Source organism: Salvelinus sp. IW2-2015, unplaced genomic scaffold, assembly GCF_002910315.2.
Source record: "Salvelinus sp. IW2-2015 unplaced genomic scaffold, ASM291031v2 Un_scaffold1026, whole genome shotgun sequence".
Classification (NCBI taxonomy): domain Eukaryota; kingdom Metazoa; phylum Chordata; class Actinopteri; order Salmoniformes; family Salmonidae; genus Salvelinus; species Salvelinus sp. IW2-2015.
Window position 1 is genome coordinate 258,124 of NW_019942693.1, and position 6,343 is coordinate 264,466.

At 44.0% G+C, this 6,343-nt stretch overlaps 1 pseudogene; it reads left to right on the forward strand.

Annotated features, from left to right (window-relative positions):
* The window catches only part of LOC112069488 (uncharacterized), a 205,053-nt pseudogene extending 201,523 nt beyond the window's left edge, over nucleotides 1-3,530 (forward strand).
* The last annotated feature ends 2,813 nt before the right edge of the window (nucleotides 3,531-6,343 follow it).

A 6,343-nucleotide genomic window follows, 5' to 3' on the forward strand; every position in this document is an offset into this window, starting at 1 on the left:
AACTTGGGTCAAACGTTTTTGGGTAGCCTTCCACAATCTTCCCACAATAAGTTGGTGGAATTTGGGCCCAATCCTTCTGACAGAGGCTGGTGTAACTGAGTCAGGTTTGTAGGCCTCCTTGCTCGCACACGCTTTTTCAGTTCTGCCCAAAAATGTTCTATGGGATTGAGGTCAGGGCTTTGTGATGGCCACTCCAATACCTTGACTTTGTTGTCCTTAAGCCATTTTGCCACAACTTTGGAAGTATGCTTGGGGTCATTGTCCATTTGGAAGACCCATTTACGACCAATCTTTAACTTCCTGACTGATGTCTTTGAGATGTTGCTTCATATATCCACATACTATTCCTCTATCATCTATTTTGTGAAGTGCACCAGTCCCTCCTGCAGCAAAGCACCCCCACAGCGTGATGCTGCCACCCACGTGCTTCACGTTGGGATGATAGTTCTTCGGCTTGCAGGCTCCCCCTTTTTCCTCCAAACATAACGATGGTCATTATGGCCAAACAGTTCTATTTATGTTTCATCAGACCAAGGACATTTCTCCAAAAAGTATGATCTTTGTCCCATGTGCAGTTGCAAACCGTAGTCTGTCTTTTCATGGCGGTTTTTGTGCAGTGGTTCTTCCTTGCTGAGCGGCCTTTCAGGTTATGTCGATATAGGACTCGTTACTGTGGATATATATACTTTTGTACCTGTTTCCTCCAGCATCTTCACAAGTCCTTTGCTGTTGTTCTGGGATGATTTGCACTTTTCGCACCAAAGTACATTAATATCTTGGAGACAGAAAGTGTCTCCTTCCTGAGCGGTATGACGGCTGCGTGGTCCCATGTTTATACTTGCGTACTATTGTTTTTACAGATGAACGTGGTACCTTCAGGCATTTGGTAATTGCTCCCAAGGATTGAACCAGACTGTGGAGGTCTACAATTACTTTTCTGATGCCTTGGCAGATCTTTTAGATTTCCCATGATGTCAAGCAAAGAGGCACTGAGTTGAAGGTAGGCCTTGAATACATCCACAGGTACACCTCCAATTGACTCAAATGATGTCAATTATCAGAAGCTTCTAAAGCCATGACATAATTTTCTTGAATTTTCCAAGCTGTTTAAAGGCACAGTCAATTTAGTGTATGTTAACTTCTACCCACTGGAATTGTGGTACAGTCAATTATAAGTGAAATAATCTGTCTGTAAACAATTGTTGGAAATATTACTTGTGTCATGCACAAAGTAGATGTCCTAACCAACTGCCAAAACTATAGTTGAACAAGAAAATGTGGAGTGGTTGAAAAAACTAGTTTTAATGACTTCCTAAGCGTATGTAAACTTCCGACTTCAACTGTATCTATGGCTGTGACTGTTTGCAATGTATTTTACATATCTCTCTCTCTCTCTCTCTCTCTCTCTCTCTCTCTATCTCTCTCTCTCTCTCTCTCTCTCTCTTCTCTCTCTTCTTTCTTTCTTCTTTCTTCTTTCTTTCTTTCTTTTTCTAACCCAACACCAGGTATCCTGGAGTGGCCATTCTGGACCAAACTGGTGGTGGTGGCCATCGGCTTCACTGGCGGCCTGGTCTTCATGTACATCCAGTGTAAAGTCTACATCCAGCTGTGGCGAAGACTCAAGGCCTACAACCGGGTGATCTACGTCCAGAATCGCCCGGAGACGTGTAAAAAGCAGATGTTGGAGAAGCCTCCCCTCATGGAGCCCAATGTGGAGACAAGGAGGCTCTGGCCCCCCCCAGTCAGACACAAACTCCTCCAGTACACAGAGACAGAAGACTACAGTATGGAATGCTCCATGTCTGACCCACATATACACACATACAGGGACACACCATGTCTGACCCACATATACACACATACAGGGACACACCATGTCTGACCCACATATACACACATACAGGGACACACCATGTCTGACCCACATATACACACATACAGGGACATACCATGTCTGACACACATATACACACATACAGGGACACACCATGTCTGACCCACATACAAGGCATTCAGAAAGTATTCAGATACCTTGACTTTTCCAAAAGTTTTACGTTACAGCCTTATTCTAAAATGGATTAAATTGATTTCCCCCCTCATCAATCTACACACAATATCAATACAAAGCAAAATCAGGTTTTTAGACATTTGCAAATGTATATAAAAAACTGAAATATCACATTTACATAAGTATTCAGACCCTACTTCAGTACTTTGTTGATTTACCTTTTGCAGTGATTACAGCCTTGAGTCTTGTTGGGTATGATGCTACAAGCTTGACACACCTGTATTTGGGGAGTTTATACCCTCCTCTCTGCAGATCCTCTCAAGCTCTATCAGGTTGGATAGGGAGCGTCGCTGCACAGCTATTTTCAGGTCTCTCCAGAGATGTTTGATCGGTTGAAGTACAGGCTCTGGCTGGGCCACTCAATGATATTAAGAGACTTGTCCCGAAGCCACTCCTGTGTTGTCTTGGCTGTGTGCTTAGGGTCGTTGTCCTTCGCCCCAGTCTGAGGTCCTGACCGCTCTGCAGCAGGTTTTCATGAAGGATATCTCTGTACTTTGCTTCGTTCATCTTTCCCTCAATCCTGACGGGTCTCCCTGTCCCTGCCGCTGAAAACATCCCCACAGCCTGATGCTGCCATCACCATGCTTCACCATACGGATGGTGCCAGGTTTCCTCAAGAGTCCAATCTTGGTTTCATGTGCCTTTTACTGAGGAGTGGCTGCCGTCTGGCCACTCTACCAATAAAGGCCTGATTGGTGGAGTGCTGCAGAGATGGTTGTCCTTCTGGAAGGTTCTCCATCTCCACAGAGGAAATCTAGAGCTCTGTTAGAGTGACCATCGGGTTCTTGTTCACCCCTGACCAAGGCTCTTCCCCCCCGATTGCTCAGTTTTGCTGGGCGCAGCTCTAGGAAGAGTCTTGGTGGATCCAAACTTCTTCCATTTAAGAATGATGGAGGCCACTGTGTTCTTGGGACCTTCAATGCTCCAGACATTTTTTGGTACCCTTCCCAGATCTGTGCCTCGTCACAATCCTGTCTCAGAACTCTACGGACATTTCCTTCGAACTCATGGCTTAGTTTTGCTTCTTTCTTTCTTTCTTTCTTTCTTTCTTTCTTTCTTTTCTAACCCTAACACCAGGTATCCTGGAGTGGCCATTCTGGACCAAACTGGTGGTGGTGGCCATCGGCTTCACTGGCGGCCTGGTCTTCATGTACATCCAGTGTAAAGTCTACATCCAGCTGTGGCGAAGACTCAAGGCCTACAACCGGGTGATCTACGTCCAGAATCGCCCGGAGACGTGTAAAAAGCAGATGTTGGAGAAGCCTCCCCTCATGGAGCCCAATGTGGAGCACAAGGAGGCTCTGGCCCCCACCCAGTCAGACACAAACTCCTCCCAGTACACAGAGACAGAAGACTACAGTATGGAAGTGCTCCATGTCTGACCCACATATACACACATACAGGGACACACCATGTCTGACCCACATATACACACATACAGGGACACACCATGTCTGACCCACCATTATACAGCACTACAGTGACACCACGCATGTCTGACACACATATACACACATACAGGGACACACCATGTCTGACCCACATACAAGGCATTCAGAAAGTATTCAGATACCTTGACTTTTTCCMMAARRWWTTACGTTACAGCCTTATTCTAAAATGGATTAAATTGATTTCCCCCCTCATCAATCTACACACAATATCAGATACAAAGCAAAATCAGGTTTTTAGACATTTTTGCAAATGTATATAAAAAACTGAAATATMACATTTACATAAGTATTCAGACCCTTTACTCAGTACTTTGTTGATGTACCTTTTGCAGTGATTACAGCCTTGAGTCTTGTTGGGTATGATGCTACAAGCTTGACACACCTGTATTTGGGGAGTTTATACCCTTCCTCTCTGCAGATCCTCTCAAGCTCTATCAGGTTGGATAGGGAGCGTCGCTGCACAGCTATTTTCAGGTCTCTCCAGAGATGTTTGATCGGGTTGAAGTACAGGCTCTGGCTGGGCCACTCAATGATATTAAGAGACTTGTCCCGAAGCCACTCCTGTGTTGTCTTGGCTGTGTGCTTAGGGTCGTTGTCCTTCGCCCCAGTCTGAGGTCCTGACCGCTCTGCAGCAGGTTTTCATGAAGGATATCTCTGTACTTTGCTYCGTTCATCTTTCCCTCAATCCTGACGGGTCTCCCTGTCCCTGCCGCTGAAAAACATCCCCACAGCCTGATGCTGCCATCACCATGCTTCACCATACGGATGGTGCCAGGTTTCCTCAAGAGTCCAATCTTGGTTTCATGTGCCTTTTACTGAGGAGTGGCTGCCGTCTGGCCACTCTACCATAAAGGCCTGATTGGTGGAGTGCTGCAGAGATGGTTGTCCTTCTGGAAGGTTCTCCCATCTCCACAGAGGAAATCTAGAGCTCTGTTAGAGTGACCATCGGGTTCTTGTTCACCTCCCTGACCAAGGCTCTTCCCCCCCGATTGCTCAGTTTTGCTGGGCGGCCAGCTCTAGGAAGAGTCTTGGTGGATCCAAACTTCTTCCATTTAAGAATGATGGAGGCCACTGTGTTCTTGGGGACCTTCAATGCTCCAGACATTTTTTGGTACCCTTCCCCAGATCTGTGCCTCGTCACAATCCTGTCTCAGAACTCTACGGACATTTCCTTCGAACTCATGGCTTAGTTTTTGCTATGACATGCACTGTCAACTCTGTGTCCTTTAATAAACCGGTTATTGGACTTTCCAAATCATGTCCAATCAATTGAATTTACCACAAGTGGCTCCATTCAAGTTGTATAGACAGCTCAAGGATGATCAATACATTTGCTAACATTTCTAAAAACCTATTTTCACTTTGCCATTATGGGGTATTGTGTGTAGATTGATAAGGATAAAAATTCCTTTAATTTATTTACTATCTCATCTCTGTACCCAACACATGCAATTATCTGTAAGGTCTCTGTCTAGCAGTGCATTTCAAACACAGATTCAACCACAAAGACCAGGGAGGTTTTCTAATGCCTCGCAAAGAAGCGCACCAATTGGTAATTWAAAAAAAATAAAAGCAGACATTGAATATCCCTTTGAGCATGGTGAAGTTATGAATTACACTTTTTATGGTGTATCAATACACCCAGTCACTACAAAGTTAAAGGCGTCCTTTCTAACTCAGTTGCCTGAGAGGAAGGAAACCGCTCAGGGATTTCACCATGAGGCCAATGGTGACTTAAAAAAAAAAAGAGTTTAATGGCTATGACAGGAGAAAACTGAGGATGGATCAACAACATTGTAGTTTACTCCACAATACTTACCTGATTGACAGAGCAAAAAGAAAGAAGCCTGTATAGTATAAAAAATATTCCATAACATCCATCCTGTTTGCAACAAGGCACTAACTAAAGTAATATTGCAGAAAATGTGGCAGAGCAATTAACTTTTTGTCCTGAATTCAAAATGTTATGTTTGGGGCAAATCCAATACAACACATTACTGAGTACCACTCATATTTTCAAGCATAGTGGTGGCTGCATCATGTTATGGGTATTCTTGTTATCGTTAAGGATGGGGAGTTTTACAGGATAAAAAAGCAATGGAATGGAGATAAGCACAGGCAAAATCCTAGAGAAAAACCTGGGATACTCTGCTTTCCACCAGACACTAGGAGATGAATTCACCTTTCAGCAGGACAATAACCTAAAACACAAGGCCAAACCTACACTGAAGTTGCTTACCAAGAAGACAGTGAATGTTCCTGAGTGGCTGAGTTACAGTTCTGACTTATATCCACTTTAAAATCTATGGCATGACCTGAAAATGGTTGTCTAGCAATGATCAACAACCAATTTGACAGAGCTTGATACATTTTTTAAATAGAAATGGGCAAATGTTGCACAATCCAGGTGTGGAAAGCTCTTAGAGACTTACATAGAAAGACTCACAGCTGTAATCACTGCCAAAGGTGCTTCTACAAAGTATTGACTCATGGGTGTGAACACTTATGTAAATAAGAGATTTCTGTATTTCATGTTTTTGCTTTGTCATAATGGGGTATTGTGAATTCAGCCTGTAACAAAATGTGGAATAAGTCAAGGGGTATGAATACTGACACACAGGGACACACCATGTCTGACCTACGTATACACATGAAAAGGGACACATCATGTCTGACCAACGTATATAAACACACACATGAACGCCACAGGAGGATGGTGGCACCTTAATTGGGGAGGACAGACTCGTGGTAATGGCTGAAGTAGAATCATTTGAATGGTATCAAATACAGCAAACACATGGATTGATGCCATTCCATTCGCTCC